This window comes from Ipomoea nil, unplaced genomic scaffold (assembly GCF_001879475.1).
Source record: "Ipomoea nil cultivar Tokyo-kokei standard unplaced genomic scaffold, Asagao_1.1 scaffold2647, whole genome shotgun sequence".
In the NCBI taxonomy this organism is placed as follows: domain Eukaryota; kingdom Viridiplantae; phylum Streptophyta; class Magnoliopsida; order Solanales; family Convolvulaceae; genus Ipomoea; species Ipomoea nil.
The window spans coordinates 2,996,259-3,018,045 of NW_017619075.1; the positions used below are offsets into that span (position 1 = coordinate 2,996,259).

The 21,787-nt window shown below is 39.2% G+C and overlaps 1 long non-coding RNA gene across 1 annotated transcript; it reads right to left on the reverse strand.

The window, feature by feature from the left end:
* Nucleotides 1–504: 504 nt before the first annotated feature.
* On the reverse strand, nucleotides 505–19,262 carry LOC109154461. The gene is made up of 3 exons (XR_002049696.1): nucleotides 19,251–19,262; nucleotides 11,759–11,765; nucleotides 505–643 (listed from the first exon to the last, which is right to left on the reverse strand). It is a non-coding gene; the product is annotated as an uncharacterized LOC109154461 (long non-coding RNA).
* Between the last annotated feature and the right edge of the window lie 2,525 nt (nucleotides 19,263–21,787).

A 21,787-nucleotide genomic window follows, 5' to 3' on the forward strand; every position in this document is an offset into this window, starting at 1 on the left:
TAAACTTCTTCAACACCCTAAAGCAAAACGTAAAATTCCAACACCTGAGCAAAATAGCTTGACAAACCCTAATGCCCAATAAATAGCAAAACACTCAGATTGATCTTCGGTGTTCAAGGTCACCGAGCTCTGCGACGGCGGTGACCTCTACGAGGGGGTGTCGCAGGGGCAGCTATCGGAGCCTGCAGCCGCCTCTATTTTCCGGCAGCTAATGTCCGCGATCAGCTTCTGCCACTGCGCCGGCGTCGCACATCGGGACATGAAGCATGCACAGGGAGACCTCAAACTCGCCGACTTCGGGTCAGAGAGTGGTTCGGAGGGTGCTACGGCAGCCGGATGTCAACGGTGGTCAACACGCCATACTAGGCGGCGCCAGAGGTATTGATGCGCCGGGAGTTCAATGAGAAGGAAATGGGTCTTCTCAAATTGAAATGGGTTAATTAATTAAATAATATAGGAAATGGGTCTTCACATGTGAAATTCCATCAATGCTCTCTAATTTAAGAGACTTCTAACACCTAAACTAACGGATGACCAAAATGATTAACATTTTCAAAGTTGAGAGACTTAATTAGGCACGAAAAATTGTCGAGGACCAAATAGTAATTTCGCAATAGTCGAGGGACCATTTCGATAATAAACACTTATCATTATTATTATGGAGTATTATTATTATCATATTAAAAAAAAAAACAAACGATATTCGGTTTTGTTCGGTTTTTTTTTTTACCGAATAATTCAATTTGGTTCAGTATATTACCGAACCGAACTAGTTTGGTACGGTTCGGCTCAGGAAAACTGAATCGAATTGCCCATCCCTAAAGTTAATTACTGAAATGGTCCCTTAACTATAGCGAAATTACTAATTTGGTCCTAAGTTAACGGATCTCTAACGGCAAAACAAACAGAGGACCAGATTGATTAAAATTTTTAAAGTTGATGGACTTAATTGATCAAAAAAATAGTCAAAGACCAAATTGGTAATTTTACTATAGTCAAGGGACCATTTCAATAATTAACTGAAAATAGCCTTAGTAACAACTTTGAAAAGAAATATGTTTTTTAGGAGTAAAAGGATTTAATTTTAAAAATATTTATTTCCAAAGTTACTATTATCTATTTATTTATGTCAAGTAAGAATACTAACTTTTGAAAGAAAATGCTTTTTACTAAAAGACTGTAATTTTAGAAATTTATTTTTAGAAATTTTTTAATGTTTGTATTAAATAAAATAATAATTTTATTAACAAACTAATAGGCTATGTTTGGCAAACCTAGCTGAAAAGGTAGCTGAAAGCTGAAAAAGCTATAAGCTAAAAGTTGAAAACTGAAGAGCTGTTAACTAGCTGATTATGCTTAAAAGTGTTTGGTAAAATTAACTTTTTGATAAGCTGATAAATGTAAAAAGATTAAAAAGGAAATTTTTTCATAAAATTTAAATAATGTGATGATTATATTATTTTTATATTATTAAATATATGAGATATATTTAATTTATAAAAAAAAAATTTGTTTTTATAATATATATGAGATATATATTAAATTAAAATAAAAGAAAAAAAGTTTTTAATTGGTAAGGGTAAAGGACGTCATTTATTTATGAACGGACGATTGGAATTAGAATTTTAAGAAGTTGTAGGGCGGTGAAGAGTTGCGAAAGAAGATGAATGAAAATATAGGAAAAGAGAAAAATGCCAAAAGAGTTTTAATTGGGAAAAATAAAATATGTCATTTATTTAAAATAATAAGGATAAATATGGAAAAAAAAATTTAGGAAGCTCATAGCTTATTTTTGATACGCTACCTTTTTAAAAGAGTAAATATCCAAAATGGTCCCTCGACTATAACTAAATTCACAAATTAGTCTTCGACTTTTAATTTCAACCAATTAAGTCCTTAATTTTCCAATTTTGACACAATTTCGTCATCTGTTAGTGTGGTCGTCTACTTGTCGTGATATCCGAGGACAGAGAGGCAAATTCACATAGTTTTCGCCTTTGCACTTCATTTCCGCTCCGCTCCCACAGCGAGGCCGTCCTCTTCCACATGACTGATCATTCCAACATTCCTCTACCACGACGCCGCCCTCTTCCACATGGCATTGTAAAATCGTCAAATCAACCTTCATCTACTCTGCCGCCTAACAATTAATCTCGAATCGGAGGCTTCAATTGCGACTTCGTTGTCATCTTCGTCGCGCTTCTCTGCGCCCTAATTTGCATCATCGGTCTCGCCGTAGTCGCTCGCTACGCCTGGATCCGCCGGATCTCTACGAGAGCCATTTTGGGTATTTACTGTAAATGGGTATAAACGGTGGTGAAGGTTGAATTTCATGAAATATTGAATGATAGTGTGGATAATTTGATGAAAAATTGGGGTGGAAATTAGCTTTTTGGATGGAATTGGGTAGAGCAGTAGTGAAGTGATCAGAGCAAAAGCAATTTTTTGGAAATTGAAATCCAAAAGGTATATTTTCAGCTTTAATTTTACATGATTTCCATTTTTGAATGCGCCATTTGCCTCACGAAGTTTGCCTCCGAAGACGAAATCCGAGTCCCAATTGTTGATACCTTATCTTCCTTAGCTTTCCCTCTTGAAGGCGCTTTCCATGTCAAGTCATTAGGGCTTTTCGACCCGCTACTGGGCACTTGCTCGGAAACAAAGGATACCTCGTTAGAATTGGAGCCACCCAGCTTGTGATCAGAGCCCGAAATCAGAGGCAATGGGTTTGTGGGCTTCAATTTCGCACGGGATAGACCGGAATTCATGTTTTGCACCGGGGATCCAGCTTGCTTAAGAGCAGGGCTACTCAAAACCCTAGGCAACTGAAACAAGAAAACTTGCTGGCTCTCTCGGTAAAGTCGGGTTCAGCTGGCAGAGGAGGCGGGTGGGCGGTTCCCTAAACTGGGCAACCATAGCTTGGGAGGAGAGCTTAGAGGCGTGTTGTAGCACGAATTGTTAGCACTGTGAACATTAATGTTAGCATCACTGTTCCCAGAATAAGAGCATGTTACGGTGGAGGTAGCGGTGATGAAGGACCGCGTGGAGAGTTGCAAATGTTGCCGAGTTTTCCGATGAGTTCACTTATTGCCAAGCCCTCGGACACGGCGGAATTAAAGGGAAGAATGTGAAATTACGAATCTGTCCTTAAGTTTCACGGTCAGTTGACTGTGGAATTAACCGAGGACGAAATTGTGTTAAAATTTGAAAGTTAAGGATTTAATTGGTTGAAATCAAAAGTTGAGGACCCATTTGTAAATTTAGCTATAGTCGAGGGATCATTTTGGATATTTACTCTTTTTAAAATAAGCTCTTATTTTAATCTACTAGCTTATTTTGGGAACATTACCAAGCGCTTATAGCTTATTAGTAGCTTAAAATAAGCTATAAGCTCCTAAATAAGCTATGCCAAATAGAGCTTAGTGTAGTGTAATGGTTGAATGTTTTATAAATTATAGAGTTAATTTCCAAAATGGTCCCCCGACTATTACCTTTTCTCAAATTAGTCCATTGACTTTTAAGTTTCCCAAAGTGGTCCTCTGACTTTTCAATTTTAAGCCAAAATGGTCTTCCATTAACTTTGGCGTTAAGTTGGTGTTAAAATGAAGGGTAAAGTTAGAAATTTAGGTTTTGCACTCCAATTTAAACCAATATGTAATTCGTTTTATCAATCTGCGCACATATGTTTTCAATTATGTTTTTGCTCTCTTAAATCTGCAATCAAAATGCAATCGTTATATCCTACACCACGGCGCACATAGCACTGTGCGCCGCACGCCTCCCAAAACGACGTCGTTTTGGGGTAGTGTTGGGAGGCGCGGTAGAAAGTTGCTGAAATTATGTGTATTTGTTCACAACGTTATATGTATTTGTTCACAACGTTATGTGTATTGGTTCATACAGTTACGTGTATTTTTTATACAATTATGTACATTCTTTTTATACAATTATGTACATCCGAATCAGAAAATTTGTGTGTATTATGTTAAGAGTTGATGTGTATTATGTTAAAAGTTTATGTTTATTATGTATTATGTTAGATTATGTGTATTATCTTTTAAAAAGAGTATGTATATTTTGTTATATAATTATGTACATTCTTGAACAGCGGGTTTTTTTTTAAAGAAAAAACTACTGCCATTCACTGGGGCGGGAAATTTCAAAAAAAAAAATAATTAAAACGACGTCGTTTTGCATCTGGGCGAATAGTGCAACGCGCGCCGTGGTGTAGGATATAAATTGCCATCAAAATGTGGGATAATCAACTAGAAGGCCAGAAATCTTTGCCTTGGGAAGTTTGTGGATGAAGTTGAAGATGAACTTTTTTGGCCTTCTAGTTGATTATCCCACATTTTGATTGCAGATTTAAGAGAGCAAAAACTTAATTTGAATAAATATGTGCACAGACTGCTGAAAGAAATCTTAGATTGCTTTAAATTAAAGTGCAAAACCTAAATTTCCAGTTTTACCCTTCATTTTAACACCAACTTAACGCCAAAGCTAGTAGAGAACTATTTTAGCTTAAAATTCAAAAGTCGGAAGGCCACTTTGGAGAAATTAAAAGTCAAGGGACCAATTTAAGAAAAAGATATAGTCGGATGACCATTTTGGAAACTAACTCTAAATTATATGTGTGACCAATTAAGTGGTTTCAGTTTTATGGGCCACATCATCAATTTTATGGTTCAAACTACACTATTAGAAACTAATAGTTTGTTAATTTTTTGTATTAACAAACTAATAGTGTATTGAACCATCGCCGGTCGTCGTATAGCAGAGAAGGAGACCAGTTGGTTACCCTTATGCCGGTAGACGGCGATCGACGACGGTCAATTGTCGCCGGAGATGAAAAAATTGACATCGAAAAGCTAATAACTTGTAATACCAAGTCATTTACTGATTTTTGGACTTTAGGAGCCTAATTGACTTTTTAGGTAAAGTTTAGGGGCTTATTTGGTCATTTTCCCTAATTAATATTTACAAATACAAATCTAATAGGAGACAATGTTAGGCCCTTAACTAGAACAAAAAAATGTTGTTGTAATTGTTTTCTTAAAATGAATGGTTCATATTATTTTGATTTTAGTGTTTTTAATGATTTTCCTTATTTACCCTCTACTATATTATTTTCTTCACTTAAATAACGATATATTCCGTTAGTATAAATTTTAGTAACGGAATATTACGTTAACTATTTATTATTTATTCTTAACTTACTGATTAATTTGTATAAGAAATGTCTTAGGTTCGAACCTCATCCCAATTAGAGATGGCATAATTTTTAAACATATACTACGAATATGTTAAAATGTATTTTAAAAATATAATATAAAATTGAGTAAATTTCAATTTTGGTCCTGTGACTATAGGCGTCTTGTTAGTTGTAACCGACGACTTTTAAAACTGTTAATTTAGTACCTTAACTATTCAATTTTTATCAATTTTGGTCACTCCGGCTAAATTGCCGGCGAAAAGTTGCCGGAAAATATTAATGGGTTAAATAACGAGGGCAATTTTGTCTTTTCACCCCTCCTTCTCGTTCTTTTCCACTGAAACAGTATCCGATCGCTGGGTTTGACAGCTGCAATCAAGTTGTCGCCGCCGTCCTTCATCTTCTTCGGAAATTTCGATGTACTCCTTGTTGGAAAGAATGGGCTGGAGCTTAGACGACTCGAGAAGAATAGAATTAGACGGGTTGGTAGTGCGCGTGTAGACCTTCTCGATTTCTCCTTTATGGGTGTCTAGGAAGGAGATTTGTTGGAGAAACAAAATGGAGATGATGAAGAATAGTGCTGCGAAGAAAGAAGACTTTATTTTGTTGGCCTAGCTGTAGGTGCTTTATTCACGCCTTCAACGAACTGTTTGTTCTTCAACGTCCCATATGCACATGCATCCAAATAAAAAAATGTTTTTCCCTTTTATCATAGAAGGAGTACATTTACCAAGAGATTTTTATTTAGCTTTTAGGATTGAAAAAAAAAAAAACATAGCATTAGCAATTTGGGGAACACAGGAGAAACGATTGCCGTATTAGGACTCTATGTATTTGAGTTTGATTATGATTCTCTATCCCAGTCTCTCTAAGACTTCCTTCTTATATACACCTATAATCTATACATTGTATTATTCTATTCAATACACAACTCTATTAGCTCTCATCTGGTATTAGCTAAGCTAGGGTTTTCTTTCCAATGGCTGATGGATCTGTTAATTCCTCTGAACAGGACCGTCTCTAATTCTCCTATCTCTTCCGCTATGTCGGTGGTTAATTCTTTTTCAACCGCTCACCACTTCATTAGCATTAAGTTGACCTACAAGAACTACCTATTTTGGAGAGCTCAAGTTTTTCCTTTTCTTGATGGTCACGATCTTCTTGGATTTATTGATGGAACGAATCCATGGCTTCCAACCACCCTAACCGGCAACGACGATGATACGGCAACCGCGCAGCTCAATCCGACGCATCGTGCGTGGGTCCGGCAGGACCAAGAGTTATTGTCCATGTTGATGTCGTCCTTCTCCGATGAGGTCATGCCTCTCGTCATCGGCCATCGCACCAGCCGGGCTGTCTAGACTGCTGTGGTTGGTGTACTCGTGTCGTCTTCCCGCTCCCGGGGTCTCAATCTACTCGGACAATTGTAGACACTTGATCAAGGACACATGTCATCAGCTGACTACATCGGCAAGGCTAGGATTTTGGTGGAGGAGCTCGCTCTCACCGGCCGACCTATGACATCGAAAAACAAAACCTTTACGTTCTTTGGCAGTTACGGCCAGAGTTTAAGGGTCTCGTATCATCTCTCAACGTACGCGGTCAACCTATTACTCTCCAAGAGCTTGTGGATCTCTTGGGCGCGGAGGAATTTATGACGCGCAGTGGTCCCGGAGGTGGCTTACTGACCGCTTTCACGGCACAAAAGGGCCACGGTTCCGGGCACAATAACGGTGGCCGTGGTTCCGGCCAGAACAGCGGCCAAACCGGCCAGCTGCATGGTGGTGGTGGCGGCAGCGGGCGTGGTGGCGGTTGCCCTAGTGGAGGACGGCAACGGCAACTGGCAACCCATGTGTCAACTTTGTCATGTGTTAGGTCATACTGCTTCCACATGCCATCTTTGGTGTGCTAAGGATCCTTAAGGTTCCCACATTTGGCTTCCAGATACAGGTGTCACCAATCATGCCACTCTGGACATCACTACTCTCTCCTTCTCGGAGGACTGCAATGGTAATGACACATTACGTGTCGGTGATGGTATGTGATTACCTATTAGTCATATTGGTCATTCTACCTTTAATTCCGCCTCTAGATCATTTCAATTGTCTAATATCCTTCATGTCCTTAGTTTGTCTACATCTCTGTTGTCTGTTCAAAAATTTGCATTAGATAATAAAGTGTTCTTTGAGTTTCACCCATCTTTTTTTTTTTTTTTTTTTTTTTTTTTTTTTTTTTTTTTTTGTGAAGGATATCAACACCAAGGAACTTCTTCTACGGGGTAATAGTTCTAGGGGCTTTACAAGCTTCCCATTCTTATTTCGTCACCAACTGTGTTTCTTTCGGCTAGAGCCTCAGCATCTGTGTGGCATGATCGTTTTGGTCATCCTCATTAACGAATTCTTAGTCAAATTCTTTCGTCTTGTTCGATTAGTGGGTCTAGCAGTAATATCCGTTGTTCTTTTGGTCTATGTAATGCATGTCAGTTAGGGAAATCTGCACGGTTTCCCTTACCGCGTGTTGAGTCCTCTAGTTCGTGTGTCCTTGATTTAATTTACATAGACATTTGGGGACCTACTCCCATTCTTTCTACTAATGGACATCGTTATTTCGTTATCTTTGTTGATGACTACTCTCGTTACACTTGGTATTTTCCTATGTCACAAAAGTATGATCTCTATGCTATCTTTGATAAGTTTCGGGCTATGGTTTAACGTTCATTCAATCACAAAATTAAATCCATTTAGTATGATCTAGGAGATGAATATAAAAAGTTGCACACCACCTTGACTTAGTTAGGCATTCTTCATAGACAATCATGTGCGTATACTCACGAATAGAATGGTCGTGCCGAAAGAAAGCATAGACACATTGTTGAAACTGGTCTAGCTCTCTTAAGTTGTGCTTCCATTCCTTATAAGTTTTGAGATTATGCTATTGAGACTGCGGTTTATTTAATTAATAAAATGCCATCCGCTGTGACAAATAAATCCAGCACTAATCTTCTATTGCATAAATCCCCTCCATCCTATTATTTTCTTCGTGTCTTTGGTTGTCTGTGCTATCCTTATTTGCGTCCCTACAATCGTCATAAGATGTCTTACAGGTCATCTCCATGTGTCTTCCTAGGCTATCCGAAGTCATTTAGGGGGTATGGGTGCATGAACCTTCAGACTAACAAGGTATATATATGTAGGCATGTTCGGTTTGATGAGAATGTTTTTCCTTTTGGCAAGACAGTTTTGCAGGCACCACCATTTCAAACGACTCAACCATGGGTTTAATCTTACTTGTTCCAGCTTCATCATCCGTCTCAGCTCAACCGGTCTCGCATGAACCGGTCCCGGCCAGCAGCGAATCTAGCCACCCAGAACCGGCCCAGGATGGGCCCTCGGCGAAAACCGAACCTGCTAGCGCTCAGCAATGCCGTGGCCGGCCGAGAGGTCGGTTGTCGCGCCCCATGGTTCGGACTCACTCCATGGCCACTCGTATTCACGCTGATGGTCCTCACTTGGCTCTATCAGCCCAAGTTTGCCCCACTGAACCTACTTGTTATACACATGCTGTTAAACATGATGAATGGCGCAAGACTATGGATGATGAATTTAATGCGCTCCTTCATAATGAAACCTGGTATCTTGTCCCATCTCAGTCTAAAATGAATATTATTGGGTGTAAATGGGTTTTCACACCAAAAGGAAAGCTGATGGGACAATCGATCGATACAAAGCATGATTGGTAGCAAAAGGATTGAATTAGGTACCCGATCAAGATTTTTTTGACACCTTCAACCTAGTGATCAAACCGACTACTATCAGGTTACTTCTATCTTTGGCTATATCATCTGGTTGGGTTATCAAACAACTTGATGTGCATAATGCTTTCTTGAATGGGTCTTTATTTGAGACTGTCTATATGAAGCAACCACCGGGATACATTGATAAACAATTTCCCAATCATGTTTGTCTGTTGATATGTTCCCTATATGGATTAAAACAAGCCCCCAGAGCTTGGTTTAATCTCTTATATACCTTCTTGATGGCAATAGGTTTTAAAACTTCAAAAACAGATGTATCTTGGTTTTACTACTAACAGTGTTCAGGTTTCATTTATGTTCTTGTTTATGTTAATGACATTCTTGTAATGGGCAATGATCAAGGTCTTATCAGCTCCATTCTAACTGCTCTATCATCTGCATTCAAGATTAGGGATCTTGGTGAACCTGGTTTCTTCCTAGGGATTGAAACAATCAAGTGTAAAGATGGAATTTTGCCCTCTCAACAAAGATACATGACAAATATCTTAAAACGTGCTGGCATGACATACTGTAAACCTCTAGCCACTCCTATGACTGCTTCTAAACCCACTATCTCCAATGCTGATTTATATGACGATGCCACACGCTATAAAAGTCTGGCAGGTGCTTTACAATATCTTACAGTTACCCGCCCAGACTTGTCATTTGCAGTAAATCAGTTGTGCCAGCACATGCATGCGCCTACAGTCTCACATTGAGGGTAATTGAAGCATGTTCTAAGGTATGTAAAGGGAACTATCACTTCTAGTTTGCGAATTCGGCGATCAGTATCCAGAGAATTACATGCTTTCTCAGATTCTGATTGGGCTGGCTGTCCTGAAAATCGTAAATCAACCAGTGGGTATGCAGTTTTTCTTGGTTCTAATCTTATATCGTGGGTATGCAAGAAGCAACGGACTGTTGCTAGATCATCTACTGAAGCCGAGTATAAAGCTTTAGAAGATGTCTGTGCCGAAGTAATTTGGACTCTCTCGCTTCTACGAGAAATCAGCATAACCGATATGCCCGCTCCCAAGCTTTGGTGTGATAATCTTTGAGCTACATATATGTGTGCAAACCCAATTTTTCATGCTAGAACCAAACATATAGAAATTGACTACCATTTTGTTAGAGACAGCGTTGCGAATGGTGATATACATGTTAACTTTATTTCAACCGAAGATCAGTTGGCAGATATCTTTACAATGGCTTTACCCGATCTTCGGTTCTCGTTTCTTAGGAACAAGCTACAAGTCACCAGTGTACCTTGTGTTTGAGGGGGAGTATTAGGACTCTATGTATTTGAGTTTGATTATAATTCTCTATCCAGTCTCTATGAGACTTCCTTCTTATATATACCTGTAATCTGTACATTGTATTATTCTATTCAATAGACAACTCTATTAGCTCTCATCCGCCGGAAAATCTAGAGAGAAGAAATGCCGTCATCGGAGAACAAAGAAAAAAAAAAGGTGAAAAGACAAAATTAGCCTCATTATTTAACCCTTTAATATTTTTCGGCCACTTTTTGCCGGTAATTTGGCTAGAGTGACCAAAATTGATAAAAATTGAATATTTAAGGTACTAAATTAACTGTTTTAAAAGTCGTGGATAGCAATTAACAAAACCTCTATAGTCACAGGACCAAAATTGAAATTTACTCTATAAAATTTAACATAAACTTTGGTCAAATAATTAGCCCGACTAAATACATAGCATTCAAAGTTGAGTATCAAAGATTATAAATCAGGAACTTTGAAAATCATTTGATTTTCTTGCATTAAAAAAAAAAACAAATTAAGGTTAAGTTTTTTTTTTTTCGTTTAATTAATCTTCTTCTGATTATTTAGAAAAAAAAAAAACTTAATATTTCAATTATGCTTTGGCATTATTGGAATGATTTAGGTCATTATGGTATTAATTAATATTTTTTGTATGTATTTTTATAATGGTATAATTGTACATTACTTTACAAATATTATACTATTATTTTTTTATTGGACAAAATTGTTCTTACATCATTGTCAGACCCGCGCGACCTAACTATAAAGTTGTTGATTTTAAATACAATTACACCTGAACTCTAAAACAGTAAGACTATTTTCAAAGAATTGACAATATTGATATCCCACTACCAAATATCAATAGATGCTTGTAAGATAAAGAGTTCATAGTACTACTAAGATCCCAGTCATATACACCGCAAGGCAAATCTAAAGCTTCGTACACCATAATCTCATTGTATAACGAATCCCTCTATGCTACCACCAGTAACCCAATTGCACATGACACACTACAAATAATTTTTTTTTTTTAAAAGAGAGAACATGTACTGAAGATGAAGACAATGACAATGCTACCCAAAAGAGAATTATGACGAATTAGAGAAATTTAAATAAAAAATAGTGTTTATTTAGACTAAATATTTAGACTAACATTATTACAGAGTTGCAAACATTTATTTTAGTGACAATTATAATCAATCTTTCATATATTATCTTGCATTTATATCCTTTATATTACCGATTTAAATAAACAAATTCAACATTCATTTATCTATGCATGAACATCTCCTATATAATATTGCATTGATATACTTTGAAGTACTTATTTAAAAATAATTATTGGGCATTATTCAATTCGCGCAAAGCGCATAAAAAAACTAGTAATAATAATAATAATAATAATAATAATAATAATAATAATAATAATAATAATAATAATAAGTATGGGTGTTTTGGACTTGATACTACTTATTCTCTTTCAATTCACATGTATACCAAACATTGGAATTAAAATTTCCACTAATTATATTCCTGCAAATCAAACACTAGAATTTAAATTACCACTTTATTCTCATATTATTCATCTCTCATAGAATTACAATTCCTTTCCAACCTAATTCCCTCCCTCCAACCAAATGGCTCGTTAAATTTTTTAGAGGATTTTTAAATATTCATGCAAATTCATATTGAAAACACCTCCTAAAATTACAATTGCCTAAATGGATATAACAATTCTTTTAGTTATGCTTTCCATTTTTAATTATAAATTGTAATCTTCTGTTTGGATTTAAATAAAAAAAAAAATATGTAGGTTATGAATAACTCTGATATTCATTAAAAATAAAAATAAAATAACATCGATTTAAATTTTAGAAATAATTCCAATGACAACAATATAATGGTATGGAAGCAAGGAAAATTTAAGTCATGTGTAATATATACTTTCGTTAAAATTGATTCGCTAGCTCTCAAGGGTGTTAGGATCATTGCACTGGCAATTTCCTAAGATAAAATAAATTTACAATAATATAGTTGATCACTCAAACTATATAGCTTTCAGCGACCTAGAACAATAAGTAGAGCACAAGGAAATTTTAAGAAATGTGTGGGCCGAAATTTACATGAGATCAAGATAGCAATTTTGGAGTAGAAAAATAATTTTTCAGCATTCTTAAACCATCTGCCAGTACCACACTATGGAGAAAATGGATATATTAGCATTAACAAGGCATTTAAGTCTTATTTGAAATTTGATTGTAATCCCATAACTTGCCAATTAATATATATGAAAATAACACATATGATTACAAAATTAATTCTCAAAAATAGATTGGAATTAACTCATAAACAGATCAAAATTAACATATTTTGGGCTGCCAATTTGTCAAACGCGTGTATCTTTTGAAAATCGTTATACCGTGCACCACGGCACACATAGCTCTGTGCACCCCTTACTTCCCAAAACGACGTCGTTTTGTTAAGTTGTTAAAAAAAATTCTCTATTTCGAATGCACATAAATTCATAACATAATATACATAAACTTATAACAGAATACACATAATCTAACATAATACATAATACATAATACACATAAACTCTTAACATAATACACATAAACTCATAACATAATACACATAAACTCTTAACATAATACACATAAAGTCATAACATAATACATATAAACTCTTAACAGAATACACATAAACTCTTAACATAATTCACATAAACTCTTAACTAAATACACATAAACTCATAACACAATGCACATAAACTTTTAACCGAATACACATAATGGAGTTTGGTTAACATAATTCACATAAACTCTTAACTGAATACACATAATGAAATTCGGTCTGTTCGGACGGACGGAGTGACGCCAGCAAGAAACGCGCGCGTTTTGTGCCTAGACGCACATTGCTATGTACGCCGTAGTGCACGATATAAATTGCCACTGACAGGATAATAGGGCTGGCACCCGACCCGGATCACAAATGAGCATCTGACTCAGCATCACATGGGAACCCAACGGGCAGAACTCCAACGGTTAGAATCCAACAGGTGTCACATTTATTGTCATTGAAGCCACCTTTGATGCCACCATTGATGAGAGAGAGTTAAAGCCTCAACGCCTCATTCATGACTCTTCATATTCTTGCCGTTAGCTCAGCTCCCCAAGGATGTCTCTTCATGTTGTTACCGTTAGGACCTAGCATAAATAGAACTTCCCTCAGCTGAGCAGGGGACACACTGTACTTTCTATACTGAGACAAAGGCAATACAACTATTGTTACTCTCTTTTTCACGGAATGTCATTCTAATATTATATTTCCGGTAACATTATTACCGTCATTGGTGCTTTCATTGAGAGCCTGAGTCCAATACTCAAGCAGGCTACAACACAACTCATTCCTCTTTCAACAGCAAGCTTGAAAGAATGGTGTCCCGCAGCTCCCATGGTTCCCGCAACGTGAACAATGGCAATGCCTCAGGTGACCTCCGGGACCAACTCACCAACAATCGCGGAGGGGACCTTCGAGACCAACTCAACAATGGAGGGGACCTTCGAGACCAACTCAACAATGGAGGGGACCTTCGAGACCAACTCAACAATGGAGGGGTGAACCAAGCCGTGAACCTCCAGGCGACTGCCGATGTCATTCAGCAAGCAGTGACGGCGGCGCTAAATCAGGTGGCGGTGGGACTGCAAGGCCAAGTGCCCCCGCCGCGGCCCTAGGAAATAAGGGTGGAGACCCAAAGAAGTGGACCGACCAGACGACAACCAGGCCCTTCCCAATCTGCACCAGAACGATTGGGACAAAGGGCGCCCGTGCGGCAAAGATTAGGACCACGGGCCGAGGGATCCTCTACCAGAGGTCCTCGCCAACACGAAACAGAGAAGCCGAGAGATCACCCACAGAGGAGGTGGGCGAGTCTCGGGAGCCGACCCCACGCCAACACGTTGATGAGTCGGCCTTACGTCGACACTTGGAGGAGCGACGCGTCGAAGAGCCGGCTCCGCGACGGCACTCGGCAGGGAAGCGACGCGTTGATGAGCGGGCTCCACACCGACACTTGGAGGAGCGGCAGCCGGCCCCGCGCCGGCACCCTGATGAGTCGGCCCTGGTCGAGAGGCTGCAGAGAAGAATCGAGGAGTTAGCAAGAAGGGTGGAGGCACGGGAGCAGTCGCTGGAACCCGAGGTACGGATGGCAGCACCATTCTCCCCAAGCATCATGGACGTACCTTTGCCGAGGGACTTTAGGTTGCCCGCCATCAAGGAGTACACGGGGGTCACTGACCCACGCGTCCACATGACGAGGTACAAGGCTGCTATGGTAATGATCGGGGCAGGGGACGCCATCATGTGCCGAGCGTTCTTGTCCACCCTGGATGGAGCGACCCAAGACTTGTTCAACACCATCCCTGATGGGTCGATCCAAAACTTTGGGGAGTTGTCCAAGAGCTTCCTGAAATACTTCTCCGGTAGCATACAGCGTAAGAAACCCTTCTCTCACCTCTGTGTAGTGAAGCAAGATAGAGGCGAGAGCCTCAAAGACTTCCTGATAAAATGGAAAAAGGAAGTCAATAATGTCTACGACTTCGACTCCAAGGCGGCGATCCCGATATTTATCCATGCCTTAAGATCAGGGTATTTCCACAAGCAGTTGAACGCCCACCACCCCCGCTCTTACGAAGATCTGATAAGGACGGCTAGCCGCTATGCCGAAGCAGAGGACGTCGACAGAAAGAAGAAGGACGAAGAGGATGGAAGGAAAGGTGGGAAGCCTAGGAAAGTGGGTCTGCCCAGCCAGGCACCACCCTCGAACCACCCGACCGCAGGGAAAGGCCGAGACCACGAACGACCTCGCCTGCTCCCCTTGCGTAATCTAACTCCTCTTACCCATCCCGTCAGTGTCATTCTACAGCAAGCTGAGGAGATGGGAATGGTAGAATTCCCCGAGGAGTGCATGAAGGTTTCCCAAAGGTAGACCAAACAAAGTACTGCAGGTTTCATAGTCATGCCGGCCACGATACAGATGAGTGTCACGTTTTGAAGAGACAAATAGAAGAACTCATCCAGCAGGGCTACTTTCGGCATTTTGTCAAGCGATCCAAGCAGCAGCAGCAGCCGCAGCGCGATCCATCAAAAAATCCACCAAAAAATGTCTGGAGAAATGAGGATGTCACCGAGCCGTCCACCTTGAAAAAAAGAGAACACGACCAAATATCTGAGCAGAGTGATAGCGAGAAAGAAACCGAGGTGGGGCCTAGACGACAAAAGAAGCACACCATACACTTTATCTATGGTGGACCTGCAGGGGGCGACACGCCCGCGGAAAGAAAGAAGTGGAGCCAGCGGCTATACGTGGGAGAAGTGGCGAGTCTTCCCAGAGAAAAGAAACAGAGACAGGAGGCCATCACCTTCTCTGATGATGACCTCCCAGAGGGCCCGTTACCCCATCGTGACGCCCTGGTAATTGAGATGAACGTCAACGATGTCATTGTCCGCCGCATCTTAGTCGACACGGGAAGCTCAGTCAATGTGATGTATTACGATGCCTTCACCAAGTTAGGGATACTTAGGAACCAGCTCAAAGAAGTACGTACCCCACTCTCTGGATTTACGGGTGATTCAGTGGAGACGGAGGGGTCAGTGGTCTTACCAGTGGAGATAGGCACGAGCCCTAACATTCGCAAACTAGACTTGGAATTCATCGTGGTAAGACTCACATGTGCGCACAACATCATATTGGGGAGACCGGCACTGGAGAACCTCAAGGCCATAGTGTCGGTGGAACACTTGTGTATGAAGTTCCCCACTCCGAGCGGGATAGGGGTCGTCAGAGGAGACCAGCGAGCGGCCCGCAGTTGTTACGTTAAAGCATGCAAAACGATTGGCAGAAATGATCCATAAGTCCACACCATCTGTAAAGATAATCGATCGGGTATGGAGCTAGGAACATTTGATTAAGTATTTTCCTTAATATTCTAGTAGTCGTTTGGGACTAGTGTTTGGTAATCGCGGTTCGCCCGCTTTGCATTCTGAAATCTTTTGGAATAATATCTCGTGCTTGTGGTCCGCCCATGTTGTTTCCAAAAAAAAAAAAAAAAAAGGAACGAGTCGCACGCCCCGGCCACAGGTTGGCCAAGACGTGACTCGACTCGGATGGCCGAGGCAAGCCTCGGCCAAAGTTCGGCCGAGGAGCCCGCCTCGGCCACAGTCTGACAAGGGTTGGCCAAGGCGCACGCCTCGGCCAAGTGTTGGCCGAGGCGCCCGACTCGGCCAAGAGTTGGCCGAGGCGCCCGCCTCGGCCAATGGTTGGCCGAGGCGCACGCCTCGGCCACTGTTCGGCCGAGGCGCCCGCCTCGGCCAACGCCGAAGTCCGTCTCGGCAAAAAAAAAAAATAAAAAATAAATAAATAAATAAATAAAAGAAAAAGGCCGGAGCCTGCCCCAGCCACGATCGGTCGAGGCTACGCCTCGGCCGCGATCAGCCGAAGCGCACGCCTCCGCCACGAGTGGTCGAGGCGACGCCTCGGCCACGATCGGTCGAGGCGACGCCTTGGCCACGATCGGTCGAGGCCACGCCTCGTGCGCCTCGGCCACGATCCGCCGAGGCGCACGCCTCGGCCACGATCGGTCGAGGCGCACGCCTCGGCCACTATCGGTCGAGGCGACGCCTCGGCCACGATCGGTCGAGGCGACGCCTCGGCCACGATCGGCCGAGGCGACGCCTCGGCCACGGTCAGCCGAGGCGCACGCCTCGGCCACGATCGGTCGAGGCGACGCCTCGGCCACGATCAGTCGAGGCGACGCCTCGGCCACGATTGGTCGAGGCGCACACCTCGGCCACGATCGGTCGAGGCGACGCCTCGGCCACGATCAGTCGAGGCGACGCCTCGGCCACGATCGGTCGAGGCGACGCCTCGGCCACGATCGGTCGAGGCGACGCCTCGGCCGGAGGCACGCACCTCTGCCAACCTAGGCCAAAGCCTATCTCAGCTAGCATAAGAAATAAAACAAAATCATATGTGATTAAAAAAAAAGGAAAAAAAATATAAAATCACATACACAGGATCAAATAAAATCACATATCCTTAATCAAGCAGGATTCTACACAGGATCAAGATAGATTCATCCTTACTCCCAAGTCAACTCAAACACATCCGTTGACTCAGGAGTAGGGGGGACTGGTGACAGGATAATAGGGCTGGCACCCGACCCGGATCACAAATGAGCATCTGACTCAGCATCACATGGGAACCCAACGGGCAGAACTCCAACGGTTAGAATCCAACAGGTGTCACATTTATTGTCATTGAAGCCACCTTTGATGCCACCATTGATGAGAGAGAGTTAAAGCCTCAACGCCTCATTCATGACTCTTCATATTCTTGCCGTTAGCTCAGCTCCCCAAGGATGTCTCTTCATGTTGTTACCGTTAGGACCTAGCATAAATAGAACGTCCCTCAGCTGAGCAGGGGACACACTGTACTTTCTATACTGAGACAAAGGCAATACAACTATTGTTACTCTCTCTTTCACGGAACGTCATTCTAATATTATATTTCCGGTAACATTATTACCGTCAGTCACCATTTGATTTGCACCTCCCTTTTATGCAAGATATATCATTTATGATATACAATTCAAAATCTTCCAAAAAAGAAATTATATATATAATATACTAGCGCAATCTACATATCTTATCCAATGTGGGACATGCTTTTCCCAGCCTTCTTATCTCCAATTTTTCTTTTAACTTTATGTGTATACTTTGACAATTAATTTATCATTCCTTCATTATCTATTTTAACAGTACAATGTGATTTCTTAGTTTCATTCAGAAGAACTCAAATCCACTTTTACTTAATTCAAATTAGAAGTGAACCCGACATATAATTGTACCATAAAATGATCACTCAAAATATAAGATTTCTTTTGCGTTCAACTAAACATGGAATCCAGTGTCATGGTTATCAAAATAATTTTCAGCATTTCGGCATTTTGATTTTATTGTTTTTTGTTTTTCTATCCTACCATGTACGTTGATCGTATATTAGAAAAATGTTTGAAAATATTGGGTAGGAAATTTTAAATTTTGATAATATTGACGTCATGGTCCATCATACATCGAAAACAATGATGTCAACATTCTTTGGGTAGATATTAGCTAGGATATATTTGCCTTTGCAATTCTAATCTATTTACAAAAGTGAATCATATTTATATATCATATTTTCAATTTATTATTATTACTTTTACATGTTTACAATTTCGAACCACTCTTAAAATATATTAAAATAATAATAATATTTTAATCTATTACTAATAAAATACAAAAATGCTTAAAAAGTCCACAAAAGCTGCATGTAAATAGTATTTGAAAGATTAAAAAACTTGCAACCTTTCAAATACTATTAGAAAAAAGAAAATAAAATTCGATGTCGCTTTTCACGCTAAATTACCATCCTCAGTCCTAGAGGATGGTCTTACCTATGTTTGTTGACAATGAATCGTGTTCACTGAAAAAAATAACAACATTAGCGGTAAGAGAGCGGATGAAATAACACTAAACTTTTTTTTTTTCATATAATGACCAAAAAAAACCTTAAATGCACATTTCAACTGATTGACTAATAAGTTTATAGTTTTACTTTACTTAGTGGTAGGGTGCATGGTTCGATTCCTACCATGGAAAAAATATGAGGTATAGAATAATAGAATTGATGCCCGTAAAATTGAAGTGCAATCATTTTTAATTAAAATGACAAAAAATATGTTAGTAACTACTTAAAATAATTTTATTAATGGTGTACGTATTTATAGTTCTTTGTATACTATCAAACTAAAAATAAGAAAAAAATACTAATAATTAACTAAGAGCATTTTGTTATTTTCAAAAAAAAAAAAAAAACTAAGTGCATTTTAAAATTAATATAATATTAATTATGAAATACATTTACTAGTCAATATATAACTTATATTTTTATATTTATAATAAATTTTCGGGTTTCAGGTCAAGTATGGATAGAATTTTAACACTCGATATTCAAACCAAATATACCATAACTAAAAATATCAATATCGATACCTATTTGGATTCACCGGAAATTCAAAATTCGGTTCAGATTTCTAGTGTTTGTTTGAATAATCCGAATTACGCTATCCCCTATACTTGTGTTCTAGCATGGTGTTGGAATATTTAAAAAAAAAATCTTGAAAAAAAAACATAAAAAACTGAAGGTTACAGGATCAAATTTGAGTTGGGTGACACTGATCACACTTTCCTTAAAACTTTATTTGTTACCTCTCAAGGTTCTCGGAGTGTTGTAGCCAAGCTTCCAAGGATAAAAACGAATTTACAATTTAAAAGTTGAGCACTCAATCACAATTAAAATCGACAAACAAGAACAAGAAAGAATACAAGTTCTTCTTTAGGAGGAAGAGCGCATAAGTTTAGGGAGAGGAATTTTCAAGAAAGAAAATAATTTTGTAGTTGTGTATCAAAATGAACTGCTGGCATTAACACTGATTTAAAATCAATTTTTAAACCTCCCTAACAGACAACTTAACTTGGAATTTAACATTGTGGTTATGAATATTAATTATATTCTCAAAGAATAAATTGGAATTAATATAAATTAATTCCTACGGATTAGGATTAACGCATTTCAGAATGGTACACTCGAAAGGTATTAAATCAAGAAGAGGCAATGCAAATTAATTCCAACAAAAGGAGAGATTAATCCTCTCCTTTTGAAATTCCACCTAACAGTGGAATGGCTCAATTCGATCGGAATGTGAAATTATTTTCACAAGTGTTGACTCAAAGTGTTTTGTCAAAGTTATGTGCAGAAAGAATTCCAACTCTATAAAAGAATATCAAGCCTAAGAAGAGTAGTTATTGAAGAATACTAGTTCTAAAGTGAATTGTTATTGAAGTTTTTCTAGTTCTAGTCTGATTAGGAATAACTTTGTTATTCACGAATCTGTTAGGAGTAGCTACTATAAATAGGGGTTGTCCTTTATTGTAGAATTCAAGTATTCAACATTAATCTTGTGAGGTACGAGAGTCTTTGAGAATAGGATACTAAATTTCCCTAGAAAGTAGTACATGTGTTTAGGTTTCAATAGTTTGGTAGGAAAGATCATTCTATTGTGTAATCTCAGGTTCCAAACGGTGTACTTTAAATATTGAGCTTTTAGTGGATTTAGGCAAGTTCTCAAATTGAGAAGTGCCTCGTAGATTAGGGTTGTTTGACCGAACTGCGTTACAGATCATTTGTGTTACAAACGTTAGCTCCAACATCATTGTGTGCTGCGCTTATATATATTTCAATTGGTATCAGAGCCAAACTGCTTAAGTTATTAGCAGGATCCTAATGGAGTTTCCAAGAGAAGGACTGTCAAGCACTAGGCCACCTACCCTCATTGGCACGAATTTTTCCTACTGGAAAGCCATAATGCAGATATACATCTTGGCACAAGGAGAAGGTGTCTGGAATGCTATAGAAAACGAATGGAAAACTCCAGTTGATGATAAAGAAAATAGAAAACCTAAAATTGACTGGAGTAAAGAAGAAAATAGAATATAACTTCAACTCGAAGGCAATGAATGCAATCTATGGAGCTGTGAGCGAAGATACCTTCAAACTGATTGCCACCACTCGCATAGCCAAAACAGCGTGGAGTATATTATGTGATCATCATGAAGGGAACACGTCTGTAAGACAATCCAAATTACAAATGATACAGACAGAGTTTGAAAACTTGAAAATGGAAGAAGAAGAAAATATCACACAATTTAGTGCCAGAGTTTTAAGCATCTCTGGAGATGCGTTTAACCTAGGCGAACCTATTCCTGAACCTAGGCTCGTCAAAAAGGTCTTACGTTCCCTACCTGAGAGATTTATGATAAAGGTTACAGCCATCCAAGAAAACAAAGATCTAAACACCTACAAACTCAGTGATCTAATGGGAAATCTTCAAACATATGAGCTTGAGATACTGCAAAATGGGAAAAATAATGACAAAGGAATTGCGTTCCAATCAAAGCAGAAAGAAAGTCCAGAAATTGATACTGAAACCATGGAACAATCAATTGCTCTCCTAACAAAGAATTTCAACAGAGTTCTCAAAAAATTCAACAAATTCAGAAACAAAAGTGCTTCAATCAATCAAGGGGACTTCCCAACTGGACAAAATCAATCTATTTCAAAAAGAAGAGACAGTTCAAATACAGAAGGAATACAGTGCTATGAGTGCAAAGGGTTTGGACACATCCAGTCAGAATGTGCTACATACCTTAAAAGAAAGAACAAGACATAGATAACAACATTAAGTGATGACTCAGACAGTGAAGAAGACACCAACACCAATTTTGTAGCATTCACCGCAAATCATGAAAATAACAACGAAGAAGATATACAAGAATTACTAGAGGCATATACTCAACTACATGTCAAATGGGAACAAATCATCAAAGTAAATCTAG